The sequence below is a fragment of the Hemiscyllium ocellatum genome, chromosome 24, assembly GCF_020745735.1.
Source record: "Hemiscyllium ocellatum isolate sHemOce1 chromosome 24, sHemOce1.pat.X.cur, whole genome shotgun sequence".
NCBI classification, from domain to species: domain Eukaryota; kingdom Metazoa; phylum Chordata; class Chondrichthyes; order Orectolobiformes; family Hemiscylliidae; genus Hemiscyllium; species Hemiscyllium ocellatum.
In genome coordinates this window covers 56,269,315-56,288,513 of record NC_083424.1, presented here as the reverse complement: position 1 = coordinate 56,288,513, position 19,199 = coordinate 56,269,315, and the positions used below count along the sequence as shown (strand labels likewise).

The following is a 19,199-nucleotide window of genomic DNA, read 5'->3' as shown; positions in this document are numbered from 1 at the left end:
CAATTATTTTTACGACATGTTCCAACATTTTCACTCTATCCACCCATGAACAAAGAAAATTACAGCACAGGAACAGGCCCTTCAGCTTTCCAAGCCTGCGCCGATTCAGATCCTCTATTTAAGCCTGTCACGTATTTTCCAAGGATCTGTATCCCTCTGCGCCCTGCCCCTTCATACATCTGTCTAGATACATCTTAAATGAAGCCATCATGCCCGCCTCTACCCCTCTACTAACAATGCGCTCCAGCCACCCACCACCCTCTGCATAAAGAACTTTTCACGCACATCTCCCTGAAACTTTTCTCCTCTCACCTTGAACCCATGACCTCTAGTGATTGAGTCCCCCACTCTGGGAAATAGCTTCTTGCTTTTATGTTAAATTTACAGCACAAAAATTTAAGCACAATTAAGCCTGATTATTCTATGACAGCACAAGCTCCATACAAAAACAGAAACTGCTAGAGAAAATCAGTAGATCTACAGCTGTGGAGAGAAGCAGAGTTAGTGTTTTGATCCAGTGACGCTTCTTCAAAAGGATCGTGGGCATGATCTTAACAGGTGTCTTTGGACTCAAAATATTAACTCTGCTTTCGCTGCCCAGATGCTGCCAGACCTGCTGAGTTTTCCCAGCAATTTCTGATTTTCTTTCAGGTTTTCAGCATCCGCAGTTGTTTATTTGGTTTGTGTCAAGCTCCAGACAAACCTCCTCCCATTCTTCATTAAACCTGATTAAAATATCTCCTTCTCCCAGGATGAAATAATTATGCTACCTCTTAAATTCATCAATGCTATTCACCTTAATTATGGCTTGTAAATAGAAAGTTCTACTGTCTCATCATTCTTTGAATACAAATTGGATATTGATTTCCCCACAAATGGAAAATTCTTCTTTACATCTATCTTATCCCTCATAATTTTAAAGATCTCTATTCAGTTGATCCTCAGACTACTAGAGAGAATGAGGTACAATCCCCTCAGCCATGCCCGTAAACTACAACTAAGCCCTCATATCATCTTTATAAACATAGAACATTACAGCACAAGACAGGCCCTTTGGCCCACTATATTGTGCTGAGCATTTATCTTTATCTAAGATCAATCTCACCCCTACACCCCGCAATTTACTGCTATCCATGTGCTTGCCCAGCAATCTTTAAAAATGTCCCTAATGTCTCTGACTCCACTACCATTGCTGGAAGTGTATTTCATGCACCTACCAGTCTTTGTGTAAAAAACAAATCTTATTCAACCTTTTTCCAGTGCCTTTATAACTGTAAGACCATAAGATATCAAAGCAGAATTAGGCCAGTCAGCCTATCAAGTCTGCTCTGCAATTTGATCTTGGTTGATATGTTTCTCAACCCCATTTTCCTGCCTTCTCCCATAATCCTTGCTCGTATTATCAATCAAGAACCTATCTATCTCAGTCTTAATTACAGTCAATAACTTGGCCTCCACAGCTCTCTGCAACAATAAGTTCCACAGAATAATCATTCTCTGGCTTAAGAAATTCTTCCTCATCTCCGTTCTGAAGGGTTGTGCCTTACTCTGAGGCTCTGCCCTCGGTTCTGGTCTCTCCTAACAGTGGAAACAACTTCTCTATGTCAACTCTATCAAGGCCACTAACCTTCAAAGAGATACCCCCTCATCCTTCTAAACTCCATCAAGAACAGATCCAAAGTCCTCAATTGCTGCTCATATGACAAGCCCTTCATCCCAAGGATCATTCTTGTAAACCTCCACACCAGTACACCTTTCCTTAGATACAGGGCCCAAAACAGCTCACAATATCCCAAACATTTTCTGACCACAGCCTTATACAGCCTCAGCAGTGCATCTCTTCTTTTCCATTCCAGCCATCTCAAAATGAATGTTGACACTGCATTTGCTTTCTACGCTGCCAACTGAACCTGCATGTTAACCTAAAACGAAATCCTAAACTAGGAATCTTAAGGCTTTGTGCTTCAGTTTTCTGAAGCCTTTCCTTGCTTAGAACATAGTCTGTACCTCTATTCTTTCCATCAAAGTGCATAAACTTATACCTTCCTACACTGTTTTCCACCTGCCATTTATTTGCCCACTTTCCTAGGCTATCCATGTCCTCATGCAACTCCCAGCTATCCCTCCACTTATCTTTGTGTTATCTGCAATCATAGAAACAATGCTCTCAGTTCCTTCATCCAGATCACTAATAAATAGTGTTGGTCCCAACAATGACCCCTGCAGAACTCTGTCTGTCACCGACTGCCATCATGAAAAACACCCCATTATCCTTACTGTCTGCTTTCTGTCAGTCGGTCAATCCTCCATTTAACCCTGTACCTTGCCCCTAACACCATGGGCTCTTATCTTATTTAGCTGCATCCTGTGGAGCATTTTGTTAAAGGCCTTCTGGAAACTGAAATGGATCATGTCCACTGGCTCTCCTTTCTCTAACTTATTTGTTACCTCCTCTAAGAATTCTAAAGATTTGTCAGACATGACCTGCCCTTGACAAAGCCCTATTTTACTACGCACTTCCAAGCACTTTACACTCTCATCCTTAATAGTGGACTCTAAAATCTCACCAATGACAAAGATCAGCCTAACTAGCCTATGGTCTCCGATCTTCTACCTCCCTCTCTTCTTAAACAGGATGTTAAGTTAGCCATTTTCCAGTCCTCTGGACCTCTGTGAGTCCAGTGATTTCTTATAGATCATCACCAATACCTCCTTAATCTCTATAACTATCTCCTTAAGAACTCCAGGGTGTAGACAATCTGATCTGGGTGATTTATCTGCCTTCAGACCTTTCAGCTTCCCCCAACACCTTCTCCTTAGGGGTGGTCACTACACTCCCCTGTACCCCTGATTCTCTTGAACTTCTGTTATGCTGCTGGTGTCTTCCACTGTATGCCCAAATACCTATTCAGTTTCTCCACCATTTCTTTGTTTTCCCATTACTTTCCCAGCCTCATTTTCCAGTAGTTCACTGTTGTCCTTCTCTAACCTTTTAGATATCTCAAAAAAACTCCTGCAATCTACTTTGACATCACAAGCAAGCTTACTCTCATATTTTATCTTCTCCCTTCCCCAATTGCTTTTTTTAGTTATCAAAGGTTTTATCAACTGCTTTTCAAAGGCTCCCCAATCCTCTAGCTTCCCACTAATATTCAGCACTTTTTATGCTTTTTCTTTTGCTTCTATACTGTCCCTGACTTCCCTTGTCAGCTATGGTTGCCTCATCCTCCCCTTATTCCTTCGGATGAATTTCTGCTGTGCCTTCTGAATTAACCCCAGAAACTCCAGCCATTACTGTCCACTGTCTTCCCTGCTAAGATTCCCTTCCAATCAAACTCTAGCCATCTCCTTCCTCATGTCTTTGTAATTATCTTTACTCAATTATAATATCTTTATATTAGATCCAGCTTCTCCCTCTCTTATAGCAGGGTGAATGTTATCACTACCCCTATGGGTTCCTTCACCTTAAACTCCCTAATCAAGTCTGCTTCATTACAAATCATCAAATCCAGAATTGCCTGTGCCCTAGTGGGCTCCACCACTCTTTATATTATAGCATCTCAAAGATATTTCACAAATTCCTTTTCTTGAGATCTGCTGTAAACCTCATTTTCTTAGTCCACCTGTATATTGAAGTTCCCCATAATTACTGTAATAGTGCCTTTCATGCATGCCTTTTCTATTTCCTGATTTATTTTCTTCCCCATTTTCCGATTACTGCTAGAAGGGCAGTGCAGAGGAACCTCAAATATCCAGCATTCGATTCTCCAAATTTTGGATTATCTGAACAAGATTGCACGGTCCCGATGCTTGGCTACACTTATGATATCCAGCATTCGATTAACCAAACGAAATACTCCCTGTCTGTATCCTTCAGATAATCGAGGTTCTTCTGTATATAACTCCCATCAGGGTCTCTTTTTCCCTTTGCAATTTCTCAACTCTACCCATACAGATTCTATGCCTTCCAACTCTATATCTCCTACCATTAAATTCATTCCATTTCTTACTAACAAGGCAATCCCACCCCCTGCCCAACCTTTTGATATGATGTGTATTCATAAGTATTTAGTTCCCAGCCTGATATCCTTGCAGTCACATCTCTATGATACCCACAATATCATATTCATCAATTTCAATCTGCATTACAAGTTCAATTACCTTGTTTGGTATTTATGTATGTATGTATTTAAGTACAACACCCTCAGGTTTGTGCTGACTGCCCCCCTTCTCATAGTTGTCCCCTCATCTGCCATGCCTGAACTTAGATTCTTGACCCTTTCCTATAATTCTGAAACTTTAATAACTTCTGCTGAGCCGTGTCCTTTCTGTAATATGGACATAATAAATGTGTACAACACTCCTGGTGTGTTCTAACCAAAACTCAATATCAGCTTGACACAGCTCTATTTGTTAATCTTTTTGCTCAATTTATATGGTTTGTTTCTTTATGGTGTTATTATATTGCTAACCTGTTTTGCAAGGTTTGTGAAGGTTTGTAGCTCAGGTTGAGGTTTAGGGTGTAGGTTTGATATCCAGACGTTTCATTACCTGGCTCGGTAACATCATCAGTGGTGACCTCCAAGTGAAGTGAAGCTGTTGCCTCCTGCTTTCTATTTATATGTTTGTCCCGGATGGGGTTCCTGGGGTTTGTGGTGATGTCATTTCCTGTTCGTTTTCTGAGGGGTTGATAGATGGTATCTAGATCTATGTGTTTGTTTATAGCGTTGTGGTTGGAGTGCCAGGCCTCTAGGAATTCTCTGGCATGTCTTTGCTTTGCCTGTCCCAACATAGATGTGTTGTCCCAGTCAAAATGGTGTTTTCTTTCATCGTGTGTAGGGCTACGAGGGAGAGAGGGTCGTGTCTTTTTGTGGCTAGCTGGTGTTCGTGTATCCTGGTGGCTAACTCTCTTCATGTTTGTCCCACGTAGTGTTTGGGGCAGTCTTTGCATGGAATTTTGTAGATGACGTTGGTTTTGTCCATGGGTTGTACTGGGTCTTTTAAGTTTGTTAGTTTTTGTTTGAGAGTGTTGGTGGGTTTGTGTGCTACTAAGATTCCAAGGGGTCTTAGTTGTCTGGCTGTAATTTCTGAAACTTCTTTGATATATGGTCAGGTGGTTAGGGTTTCTGGCTGTGTTTGGTCTGCTTGTCATGGTTTGTTCTTGAGGAATCTGCGGACTGTATTTTTTGAGTATCCGTTCTTCTTAATACGTTGTATAGGTGGTCTCCTCTGTTTTCCAAAGTTCATCTGTGTTGCAGTGTGTGGTGGCTCATTGGAATATTGTTCTGATGCAGCTGCGTTTGTGTGTATTGGGGTGGTTACTGGTGTAGTTAAGTATTTGGTCAGTGTTTGTCGGTTTTCTGTATACGCAGGTTTGCAGTTCTCCATTGTCCTTTTTTTCAACTGTGACGTCCAGGATTGCGAGTTTCTTGTCAGTTTCTTCCTCCTTGGTGAACTTTATGCCTGTGAGGGTGTTGTTGATGATGTTAAATGTCTCTTGTATCTTGTTTCGTTTTGTGATGACAAAGGTGTCATCTACGTTGCTAACCTGTTAATAAAGTCCAGTGATTTGTGTATCTGCATCTTCCTGGTGCTCTATGCCATTTCAAGTTCCTTTTATTTGGGACCTCCATATTCTTCTACCAGCATGTCTCATCATAGTTGACAGTAACAATTCACTCTGCAAATTCATTCATGTCATCTTTGATATTTTGAAGTTTTCCTCAGTACTGACTACAAATCAAACTGATTTTGCTCACAATATTGAAATGGTACTTCCAATTGCTGAGTCTTAAGTTATTTATGCCAACAGTGAATTATAATAGTTGCAACACTAATCTTGTCACATTTTGCAGTTGAATAACTACTTTTAACCTCAATATTCTGCTTTCATTCTTGAAGAAATTTTGCTATTCATTCTGAGACACATCTTCTGACTCTGCACAAACTGACTTGAGTAACAAGTCTTCTGCGTGGTACCTTACCAAAAGTGATTTGAAAATCCAAAAGTGTGTTGTGGGTTGGCATTATGCCAGTTTGCTCTTTCAGCAGTTTATTCAAAGAATGCAATAAGGTAGTTCAAACATGACCTTCCCATTTGAAATTATGCTGACTACTCTTCATTATATTTTTAGTTTCTAGATGCTATTATAAACATCATTAAAGGTGCCATTATCGCTCCTATCACTAATATTAAATGAATTGGTCCATAAGATCAGGGAACTGTTCTATTTCCTCTTACTAATAGGAACAGCAGTAGCTCTCTGGCATTACAGAGGAACCTCGATTATCTGGTATTCGATTTTCTAAGGATTGGATTTCTGGCAAGATCACAAGGTCCCAACGCTCGGCTAAACAATGTTATCTGGCATTCAATTGTCTGGAATTCAATTAACCAAATGAAATACTCCCTGTCCGTGTCCTTCGGATAATCAAGGTTCCTCTGTGTTCCCTTTTCTAATGGATTTTTCCTTTATTCAAATACGATCTGATCGCTCTTCCCTAACTTTTGCTTGATATGTGTAGAAGCAATTCATGCAGACCAAGGATTTTATCCTTCTTATCTTTAACCGGTTTATCGATACAATTAAAAAAAAATTAACTCCTGCGATGTAGATATCACTGGCTAGTCCAGCATTTATTGACTCTTTGAACAATTGAGAATGGACAGTCACTTTGCTGTGGGTCTGAAGTGACATATAGGTCAGGTCAGGTAACTTTCAGCCATGATAGGATTCGAACCCTAAGCAAATTTCAAATTCAGTAAAGAAGTTCAATAAAAACTAGCCAAATACATAAAAGCGCATCTGGAAATCTGCCAACCTTACCTGCTCTGCTCTACATGTAATTCCAGACCCAGGAATGTGGATGACTCTTAACTGCCATCTGTGCAAATAGGGATGGGTAATAAACACTGGCCCAGCCAGGGAAGTTCACAATCCAGGAATGAATTTTTAAAAAGCACAGTTCCTTCACAGTCATTAGGTCAAAATCATGCACTCATTCTGAACAATACATTGAAGATACCTACACTACATGGAATGGAGCAGTCTAAGGAGGTGGCTCATCACCACCTTTTCAAGTGTAATTAGGGATAAGCAACAAATTTTGGTCTTGCTAGCAACACTGCACCCAAGACTGAAGACAAAAGTCAGCAGAGTGACCCAGGGACCCTGCCATTGCAGCAGCCAGCTGAGAGTGGTAATGGACAATTAAACAAACATCAACAAGAGTTTCCCTGATGGAGGAGCCCTCCCCATCAGCACAAAATATATTTTTTCCCGATGACAAGTCTAAAGGTGTTCAATGCCTTCGCGGATGCTCCACCTCCATTTTGGACAGTCTTTTGCCAGAGATTCCCAGGAGTCAGTGGGAATGCCACACTTCACCTGTGAGGCTTTGAGGACATTCCTGAAGGGCTTCCTCTGCCCAGCTCACCTGCCATTTCGAAGCCTGGAATACAGCACCTGCTGGGAGGGTCATGTCGGTCATGCATACGACATGTTCAGTCAAATATAGCAGATCAAGGGTGGGCAGTGGCTTGATACTGGGGTAGGTGGCCTAGTCATGGACACTGGTGTTGGTGCATTTTTCATCCCACTGGATTTGCAGGATCTTGTGCAGGTAGCATAGGTGGTATCGCCCAGTGCCTTTAGGTGGCTGCTTTAGACAGTCCACTTCCCAGAACCATATAGAAGGGCTACAACCACTCCTGTAAATTATAACCTTGCTGTTGAATCAGATGTTGATCTTGAACACCCTTTTCCACAGGCATTTGAAGGCTGCGTTTGCACGCTGGAAGCAATGCTGGATCCCTTCATCAATAGCTACTTCAGCCAACAGATACTGGAAGTGATCAGCATTCTCAAAGGCCTCTCCATGGACCTTGATGATTGGGGATTTGCTCCACAATGCCAGGCCAGGTTAAAGAAGGACCTTTTCTTGCAGATGTTCAGGGCGAGACCCATGCTGTCATATGCCTCTGTAAAGGTGCAAACGTCTGGAGTACGTCCTCAGAGACTACACATACATAAACATCATCGCAAACTGCAGCTCAATGACAGTGGTTGGGGTGACTTTGGTTTTGGCTTGAAGGCAGCACTGGTTGAATAACGCCCCGCTGATTCTGTAATTTATCTGCACTCCACCAGGTGAAGCATTGCAGCGAGGTAGATTAAGGAGAGTGTTGGGGTGATGACACAGCTCTGCTTGACAACTGCCTGATCAGGGAATGGGTTGGTGGTGAAGACATTTGTCATTACCACAACTTCCATATCGTCATGAAGCAGGCAAAGAATGGTGACAAATTTCAAGGTGCAACCAAAGCAGGAAAGAATGCTCCAATATGCAATATGGTGTCAAAGGCTTTTGTAAAATCAGAGGCGGCCAAGTACAGGGGTGGATTCTTTTCTCTGCATTTCTCCTGCAGCTGTCACACAGTGAAAATTATGCCCATTACGATCCCCACCCAATGAGTCATGAGGAGTTCAAACACGGAGGAGACGGTTGAGGAGGACCTTGGCAATGGCTTTTCCTACAGTCAACAGCAGGGAGATTCTCTTGGAGTTACCACAGTCAGACCTGTTCCCTCTTTTGAAAATTCTCACAACTGTGCCTTCTCAGAGCTTTCCTGGGATGTTCTCCTCCTTTCAGATAAGGCAGACAAGGGCATGTAGCTGCAGCAGGAGATCTTTGCTTCTGTACTTCAATGCCTCAGTGGGAATACCATCTGCTCCAGCAGCCTTGTTGACCCTGAGCTGGCAGACAGCCTTTGCTATTTCGTGAAAGGTTGGAATATTGCAGAGCTCACAGCATGTAGGACGTGATCAAGAACACTTGGGTCAATGGCAGAGTCCTGGTATCTGAAGTGTTCCCCAGTGTTTTTTGATAGTTTTGTTACCTTTGATAAGAATCACTCCATCCTTGGCCATCTGTGGGTTGTCGGCCATTTGTTGAGCCTCCAGTGCTTTCTCCACCCATCACTTTATTTTTATGCCACGGGTTTGATTTTGTACCTTTGCTTTTAGTCGCCTGTAGACCTAATTTTCTCTGAGTGTGGCTGCTGTTTTACACTCAGAATTGCCATGCGCTTCTGGCTTAATAGCTCCTGGACCTCATGATCATTCTCATTAAACTAGTCTTGTTGTTTCTTGGTTGATGGCCAATCACGTTTTTGCAGGCATTTATAATGGCCAATTTAAGGACAAAACAGAAACTGTTGGGATCTCAAGACACAGTGTTGCCAAGGGTCACTAAGTATGTGGAGAGGAATTGGTTATATGAGGCTATTTTATCCAGGTTTTTAAATGCCTCAATGCTAACTTTTTTCTGGCACTGCTTATGTTGTCTCCATTGTGATGGGGCTATATAAATATTGATCCTGCCTCAGATCAGGCAATGGTCCACCCCAGCTATCATCAACTCTGTCATGACTGATGTGATTTTAACGTTTTTCCGATCCCTCGATCTGACAATGACGTAGTTAAGGAGGTGACAGTGTTTAGAGTGCGGGTGCTGCCACATTGTCTTACATTTGTTCCTTTGGTGGAATAGTGTGTTGGTGATTAGGAGGTTGTGTTCGTGGTATTTGGTCAGAAGAATACCGTTGGAGTTTTGCTCCCAACTCCCTCTTTCCCAATTACATCACCCCAAACTTTTGCCAGTAGGTGGTGAAATCAACAAGGATGATTAGGCTGTCTGCTACAGGGACACAAGAGAGATTGGTCAAGGCTGGAGTAGATTTTCTCCTTGTCCTCGGCTGCTACCTTGAGCATTGGTGTATGTGCACTGAATATTGTGACATACTGTCTGTAAGCAAGAGTGAATCAGAGTGTCATGAGGTATTTACCTATCCTCAGGGGAGGGAGTCTTTGAGCTGGTTCTCCAGTTTGCTTTTGGTGGCGAAGTTGTCTCCATGGATGCTGCACTCTTCTTCGGCCTTGCCTTTGCAGAAAAAGGTGCAGCTACCACCTTGCTCTCTGTATTATCCTTCCCCTGCCTGGCAGGTTCACTCAGGGCAACAATGTCAACATCATAGTGCCTGAGTTCCCCAGCAATGATGGCAGTGTGGCGCTCCATTTTGTCACTGGCAAGATTGTCCATAAGGGTCCTGACGTTCCAATCCTAAGGGTGCTGAAGGTGCCTGAGTGAGAATTGTTTTGACATGGTGAAACTGTTGCACACCAGTTACCACACAAGCTTTGCAGGGCATGGTCTTGGTCCAGGGGTGAGGGAGTTCCAAGATATTTGGAGGCAGACACTGCTGTTTTGTCTTAGATTGCCTATGGAGTTCGGACAAACAGTTCAGAGCTGGGCGGCACATCATGTTGGGTTAGTGCAAAGTCTGAGCTGAGGACAGTACAGGTCATTCTGGTATTTCAGACGTGTTTCAGCACTGCAAACTGGCAATAAAGCAATTGACGAATTGTGGATGCTGTTTGGATAACACAAACTTTCTACTGAATGGGTATAGTCATTTCCTATAGTGATCTTCTACAGCACGATTTTCTATAGTGCAGGGTAACAGAGGAACACTACTGCTGTATTATACAGGATGCACTGTAGGAGAAAGGAGAGAGAACAAGAAATATAGCGTGGTTGCTGCATTCTCAGCTTGTGATTGTGAAATCACTGGGCTGAGGGTGGGGGTTTGTAAGATAACTGATGTGGAGGGGGAAAGTTGTTAAAAAGAAATCACTGGGCTGGGAGTTTGGGGAGTATATATTAAAATAAAACATTGGGGGTTAGGGGTTTATAAAATCACTGAATTGTAGTTTATAAAATTACTGGGCTGGTAGGAGTTTATATAAACACTGGGCTGGGAGGGTTTAATAAGATTATTGGGCTGAGGGAGTTTATATCCCCGGGGGGGGATATTTTATAAAACACTGGACTCTCAGGTGTTGTGAATAAAAAAGATTGCTGGGCTGGAAGAGCATTATAAAATTACTGGGCTGAGGGGCGTTATAAAGATTACTGGGGGCGGGAGGTTAAAATAAAACACTGGGCTGGGATGTTATAAACATTACTGAAGGTTGTGTAAACACAGGGTTGAGGGTTATATAAGCACTGGGCTGGGGGGGGTGTTATAAAATTAGTGGCGGGGAACACTGCCTTAGGGGATTGTTGTATAAAACATTTTGGAGATTATAAAAAAAATCTCTGGGGAGGTTGTTGTAAAAATTTTTGGGGGGGTTACAAAGACATTGGAATAGGCGTTGTGTGTTAGGAAAAATCTCGCGGCAGTTGCAGCAACAGGACGTCCGGTGGGCTGGCAGTTTCTGAGTTCTGCAGCCACTGTTAGGCTCCCTTCTACACGCCAGAAGACCCAGTTCAAAGGCAACCAGAAGATGGAAGGAGTGATGCTCGGATCTCGGTTCCCAGGGTTGTGTGAGCAGGAGAGGTTGAGTGAGGCATGAGAAGGTAAGGAGAGGTGAGGGAGGGGAGGTAAGGAGAGGTGAGGGAGGGGAGGTAAGGAGAGGTGAGGGAGGGGAGGTAAGGAGAGGTGAGGGAGGGGAGGTAAGGAGAGGTGAGGGAGGGGAGGTAAGGAGAGGTGAGGGAGGGGAGGTAAGGAGAGGTGAGGGAGGGGAGGTAAGGAGAGGTGAGGGAGGGGAGGTAAGGAGAGGTGAGGGAGGGGAGGTAAGGAGAGGTGAGGGAGGGAGGTAAGGGAGAAAGGGCAGGTAGATAGCTGTATGTTCAGGCTGTTGTGGGCTAGGTTAGCACCATCTTCTCGAGTAGTGCTACATTGTGCAGTTGATGTAATCAGCATGCACAAAAAACTAGTGATATGCTGGAAGATTTGAGGATACGACACACAATTACAATACCTTTCGAGCCCAATCTGGAGAGGCTTGTTTTTAAAGCAACTCACTTCACAGCAGTAGAAGGCTGAACAAGTTATATTACCGATGCTACAAGAGATTTTTAATCCTTCAGCTTGGAATACAGGGAAATCTTTGTAAAACACATATGCCTAAATTACGGAGACTTAAATGTTTCAATGATCTTGCATTGTAACTGCAATGTGAAAAATCACAAATTAAGAATTGTGGGCAGCATTCATAGGACACATTCATGCTCGGCATCAACCGGTAAAAGAACGTTTTTTTGTAGAATGGGGAATTCTTTACCCACACTCCATTACATTAACAGTTTGCGAAGGTAGGTCACTGGACATCAAATGTTAGCACTATTTTCTCTCAACAGATGTTGCAAGATCTCCAGCAATTTCTGTTTTCCTCAGATCTCCAACATCCACATCTTGGCTTTATTTCCATAATGTAATAGATGCTACTAACTGCTCCTTTCAACATTATCTGCTACAACATGAGGGTTCCAAGATGGAGTGCTGCAGGATGGTAAGCCTACCTCCAATTCATGTGGGATCTCCAGAATCTCTGGCTTGTCCAGTGCACATTATTCCAGTTGAGCACAATCCTCATGCAATGGGGAAAGAAGACTACCAAGTGGTGTTATGGAGGTGTGGATGTGTACTGGACTTCAAAGCTTTGGAGAAGATTTGTAGCTCGGGTGCTCGTTGTTGTGATTTTGTTCGCCCAGCTGGGAGTTTTTGTTGCAAACGTTTTGTCCCTTTTCTAGGTGACATCCTCAGTGCTTGGGGGCCTCCTGTGAAGCACTTCTGTCATGTTTCCTTCGGCATTTATAGTGGCTTGTCTCTGCCGCTTCCGGTTGTCAGTTGCTGTCTGCTGCAGTGGCCGGTATATTGGGTCCGGGTCGATGTGTACTGGACTTTTAAGAAAGACAGAGGAAGCTGGCAAGGACTGAAAGTTCGGAGTGGGCTGAACAATTTTAAAATGTAATATTTGGTTGACACAAATAGCTGGTTCTTTGTTGCCATGGTAAAAAAAAATCAAATTTGGCCAATCAGTTTAAATTATACCCCAGTGACCAAAATCCAATCGAATTTGAATTGTACTGTTTGGGATGACATCAAACCAATGAAATGATTTGACGTTTTGAGGTATAAAACTGGACATTTTGAACATTTAGGAGAAAATAGCAAAGAGGGGCCAAGCAAGCACCAACATAAGGCCAGCCAGACAACTCTCCAAAAGGCACCTGTCCATAAGAAATTTGTGCATCAGAAGACAGAAGCCAACTTAGAGAAATCTACAGAGAAAATTTGACATCCGAAGATGACAACTGGGTTCGAAATTGATTTGCCATAAATTTAAGGGGGAATTTGTCAGACCAGTATTGTGGAGTGGGAGGTAAAAGATAGGTTTAAGAGGAAGGTTGTAAATAGTTGTGGTTTTAATGTTCTCTGTTGGATTTAAAGAATAATATTGTTAATGACGTGAGATCTTCACTATTTTGGAGGGGGCAGTTGAAGTTGGAGGAGCGACAGCCACGACCAGAGGCTCGACAGGAAGGCAAATTTTACTTACCTCATGTATAGGCAGAGTGCACGCTGAGGCAGGAATGGACGCGGGACTGCTGGATAAGTGAGGCTTTATATTTGGGCAGTTGCTTTACCCGAAACACGATTTGGGTAGTTTCTCCCACCCGTCCTCCTCCTCCTCTAAACAAAAAGAAAGTTCTGTGTGCTGGATTGATAAGTAGACTAGTTTTTTTTTAGTTTTCAGTCCTCTTGTTGCAAATTTAGAATTGTGGAAATGGAGCTTAAGGTAGTTGAATGTTCCCCTTACAGAATGTGAGAGGTAAGGGTCACCAGTAGTCACCAATTCCAACTCCTCGAAAACCGCATTAGGAAACTGGAGCTAGAGTAACTTCAGATCACTCAGGAGGCAGAGGGGGCTATTGAGAGGAGTTACAGGGAGGTAGTCAACCTCAGGTACAAGAAGAAAATAGATGGGTTACCGTCAGGGGATGGAAAGGGAACCAGCAGGAAGTGCAGGGATCCCCTGTGGCCATTTCCCTCAATAAGTATACCGTTTGGATACTGTTGGGGGGAATGACTTACCAGGGGAAAGCACTGGGGCACAGGTCTCTGGAACAGAAGGGAAGGGAAAGTCATTAGGGACTGCATTGTTATGGGGACAGATAGGAGGTTCTGTGGGAACGAGAGAGACTCGCGGTTAGTGTGCTGCCTCCCAGATGCCAGGGTTCATGATGTCTCTGATAGTGTTTTGGGGATCCTTGAGCGTGAGGGGAAGCAGCCTCAAGTCGTGTTCCACATAGGCACCAATGAACAGGGGATTTCAGGTAGAAATTCAGGGAGCTAGGGTGGAAGCTTACAGCGGAAAAAAACTGTGTTGTTATCTCTGTGTTGTATGCCCGTGCCCATACAAGTGGGGTGAGGAATAGGGAGAGAGAGAAGTTGAACACGTGGCTCCAGAGATGGTGCAGGAGGGAGGATTTTGGATATTTGGATAATTGGGGCTCATTCTGGGGTAGGTGGGACCTCTACAAACAGGACTGTCCTTGCCTGAACCAGAGGGGTACCAATACCAAAATAATTCAGCAGGGAAATGGGAACCTAATTTGTAGTTCGATTTAGTAGTGACGTCAGCAATAACATTTCAATGTCTCAAGAGGGCACTGGCAAGCAAAACATTGGTTTGAAGTGTGTCTATTTCATTGCCAGGAGCATCCAGAATAAGTGGGTGAACTTGTAGCATGGGTTGGTACCTGGGATTTCGATGTTGCGGCCATTTCAGAGACATGGATAGAGCAGAGACAGGAATGCTGGTTGCAGGTTCTGGGATTTGGATGTTTCAGTAAGATCAGAGAAGACAGTAAAAGGGGTATTGTGGTAGCAGAAAGGATGTTTGAGAACTCATCTACTGAGTTAGTAAGAGCTGAGGTTAGAAGAGGAAAGGAGAGATCACCCAGTTGGGAGTTTTCTATAGGGTTCCAAATAGTTCCAGACATGTAGAGCAAAGGATAGCAAAGATGACTCTTGATAGGAGAAAGAGTGACAGGGTAGTTGTTATGGGGTCTTTAACTTTCCAAATATTGACTGGAAATACTATAGTTTGAGTACTTTAGATGGGTCAGTTTTTGTCCAATGTGTGCAGGAGGGTTTCCTGACACAGTATGTAGACAGGTCAATGGTCGAGGTCACATTAGGTTTGGGACTGGGTAATGAACCCAGCCAGGTGTTAGATTTGGAGATAGGTGAGCACTTTGGTGATAGTGACCATAATTCGGTTATGATTACTTTAATGATTCAAAGGGATAGGTATATACCACAGGACAAGAGTGATAGTTGGGGGAAAGACAATTACGATGTGATAAGGCAGGATTTAGGATGCATAAGATGGAGAAGAAACTACAAGGGATGGGCACAATTGAAATGTGGAGCTTATTCAGGGAATAGCTTCTGCATGTCCTTGATAAGTATGTATGTGTCAGGCAGGGAGAAAGTTGTCAAGTGTGGGAGCTGTGGTTTACTAAGGAAGTTAAATCTCTTGTCAAGAGGAAGAAGGCGACTTATGTAAGGATGAGATGTGATGGCTCAGTTAGGGAGCTTGAGAGTTACTAGTTAGCCAGGAAAGGCCTAAAGAAGGGGTTAAGAGGAGCCAGGAGGGGACATGATAAGTCATTGGCAGATAGGATTCAAGAAAACCTTAAAGCTTTCTATAGGTATATCAGGAACAAAAGAATGACTAGAATAAGATTAGGGCCAATCAAGGATAGTAATGGGAAGTTGTGCATGGGGTAAGAGGAGATGGGAAGCAGGAAATGAATACTTTTCGTCAGTACATACACTGGAAAAAGACAACATTGTCAAGAAGAATACTGAGATACAGGCCACTAGACTAAATGGGAATGAAGTTCACAAGCAGGAGGTGTTAGCAATTCTGAAAAGTGTAAAAATAGATAAGTCTCCTGGGCCGGATGGTATATATCCTAGGATTCTCTGGGAAGCCAGGAGGAGATGGCAGAGCCTTTGGCTTTGATCTTTACATCGTCATTTTCTACTGGAATAGTGTTGGAAATCTGGAGGATAGCAAATGTTATTCCCTTGTTCAAGAATGGGAGTAGAGACAAGTGAGTCTCACTTCAGTTGTGGGTAAAGTGTTGGAAAAGGTTATAAGAGATAGGATTTATAATCGTCTAGAGAGGAATATGCTGATTAGGGATAGTCAATATGGTTTTGTGAAGGGTAGGTCATGCCTCACAATGCTCCTTGAGTTCTTTGAGAAGGTGAACAAACAAGTGGATGAGGGGAAAGCAGTTGATGCAGTGTATAGGGATTTCAGTAAGGCATTTGATAAGGCTCCCCATGGTAGGCTATTTATTGCACAAAATACGGAGGCATGGGATTGAGGGTGTGGATAGGAAATTGGCTAGCTGAAAGAAGACAAAGGGTGGTGGTTGATGCGAAATGTTCATCCTGAAGTTCAGTTACTAGCGGTGTACCGCAAGGATCTGTTTTGGGTCCACTGCTGTTTGTCATTTTTATAAACAACCTAGATGAGGGCCTTGAAGGATATGTTAGTAAATTTGTAGATGACACTAAGGTTGGTGGATAGTGCAGAAGGATGTTGCAGGTTACAGAAGGATATAGATAAGCTACAGAGCTGTGCTGAGAGGTGGCAAATGGAGTATAATGCAGAAAAGTGTGAGGTAATTCATTTTGGAAGGAGCAACAGAAATAAAGAACACCGAGCTAATGGTAAGATTCTTGGTAGTGTAGATGAACAGAGAGATCTCGGTGTCAATGTACATAGTTCCCTGAAAGAAGCCACCCAGATTGATAGGGTTGTTAAGACGGCATACAGTGTGTTAGCTTTTATTGGTAGAGGGATTGAGTTTCAGAGCCACGAAGTCATGCTCTTGCAAAACTCTGCTGCGGCCACACTTGGGGTATTGCGTACACTTTAGGTCACCACATTATAGGAAGGATGTGGAAGCTTTGCAAAGGGTGCAGAGGGGATTTACTATGATGTTGCCTGGTATAGAGGACAAGTCTTACGGGGAAAGGCTGAGGGATTTGAGGCTGCTTTTGTTAGAGAGGAGGAGATTGAGACGTGATTTAATTGAGACATATAAGATATTCAGACGATTAGATAGGGTGGACAATGAGAACCTTTTTTCCTCGGATAGTGACTGCTCGCACGATGGAGGACAGATATAGAACAGATGTCAGAGGTAGTTTCTTTACTCAGAGTACTGGGGGCATGGAATGTACTGCCTACAACAGTAGTAAACTCGCCAACTTTAAGGGCATTTAAATGGTCATTGGACTGACATATGAATGAAAATGGAATAGTGGAGGTTAGATGGGCTTCACAGGACCGGAGGGTCTGTACTGCACTATAATGTTCTACGTTCTATCTTCTTTGCTTCTCGAAATTTTACAGATTATGGGACGAGGTGTGTTCCTGTGTGTCAGGTTTAAATTAACAGAGGGGTTTCCCCATGTCATAACAGTGTCAATGAACTACGAAACACAAAAATCAGAAAATTAACAGAAACCTGCTGATAAGGGTTCCAAAATTAGCAAAAAAAGGGAAGATTGTTCTGCCAGTCTTCAGTTATTTTATTAGACTCAACCAACTTATTACAATAAGAATATCTCAAAACAGAGAACATCTAATTTAACATTCTTAAGTGACCCAAATTTACAGATTTCACTAATTTACTTAATGCAGTACATTCATCCCTTGCCAAATGATCAATCAAATTTGTTGCAACTGATGTGAAGCTGTATTAACAGTGAATTCATTCACAACAAGGTTTTATGCTGTAAATCAGGGTAGAGTGACAGAATTCACAGAAACCATATGTTTGAAACCAGCTGCATTTCAGGGGCAGATATTGGTCCATTCAAAATCTGGGTTTTTGTCATATACTTCTCTTTATTCACTAAATGTGGCTGGCTCTGGCTGGGCCAGCATTTATTGCCCACTTCTAGTTACCCTTGAGAAGATGGCGAGCTGCTGTACTGTCATCTATTTCTAGGATTTTGAATCAATGACAATGAAGATATTCCCAAGCCAGGATGGTGAGTGGCTTGGAGGGGAACTTCCAGATGGTGGTGTTCCCATGTATTTGCTGCCCTTGTCCTTCTAGACAGTAATGGCCATAGTTTGGAAGGTACTGTCTAAGGAACCTCAGTGAATTTCTGCACAAATAGTGCAGTCTGCTACTACTGAATGCCAGTATTGGAGGGAGTGGAGGGTTGTGAATGTGGTGCCAATCAAGCAGGCTGCTTTGCTTTCAAATGGTTGTTGGAGCTGCATCATCCAGCCAAGTGGGGCATCCTTCCATTCCACTCTTCACTGTGCCTTGCAGGTGTTTGACAGCATTTGGGGAGTCAGGTGTTGAGCTTCTCACTGCAGGATTCCTAGCCTCTGACCTGCAGTTGTTGCTGCTGTACTTGTATGACTAGTCCAGTCCTGTTTCTGGTCAATAGTAATGCTCTGGACATGGATAGTGGGGGAATTCAGTGCTAAATGTTAAGAGGTGATAATTAGATTCTCTTTTGTTGGGCAACAGTCATTGCCTGGCATTTGTGTGGTGCACGTGATACTTGGGTATCATGTCCAGGTCTTGTTGCATTTAAATGTGAACCAAGAATGGTGCTGAGTATTTTGCGATCATTAGCGAACATCCCCACTTCTGACCTTATAATAGAGGGAAAGTCATCAACAAGAAATTGAAGAATACACCAGAGTCCATTCAACCTGCCACATTACTCAGCGTCAATAAGTGTGGTGCTGGAAAAGCACAGCTAATCAGGCAACATCTGAAGAGCAGCACAGTCAACATTTCGAGCATTAGCACTTCATCAGCATCTGAAGTCCTCACTTTCTCCTACCACTTTCTCCTGTAAGATCTTCCAAATCAACATGTCTTTCTCACATTATCCTTGGGCCCCAAAAGTTGTATCAATCTCCGTTCTGAATGTACTTATTGGCTGAAAATTAGAAGTAGAGAAGTACAAAGATTCACAACCCGCTGAATTCTCCTTGTCCAAATTCTAAATGGGTGACACATTATTCTAAGACTATGACCTATCATTTTAGACTTTCCAGGCAGGGGTGAACCAGCCTTGCAGTTTCTTTCCTATCAAGACCACTAACAATTGTACAACTTTCAGTAAGGTCACCTCTCATTCTTCTAAATTGGAGATATGGGTCCATTCAATTCAACCTCCATTCTTCTCATCCTAGGACTCAAACTAGTAAACCTCTATCACAACCTCCATAAAACAAACATATTCCTCCTTGGGAAACTAAAACCTTGCCTGAGATGTGGTCTCAAAG

General features: G+C 42.9%; 1 protein-coding gene across 3 annotated transcripts in view; it reads right to left on the bottom strand.

Moving 5' to 3' along the window:
- med15 (mediator complex subunit 15) overlaps positions 1–19,199 on the bottom strand; it is a 155,505-nt gene that overhangs the window by 120,747 nt on the left and 15,559 nt on the right. The gene's annotated exons all lie outside the window — the stretch shown is intronic.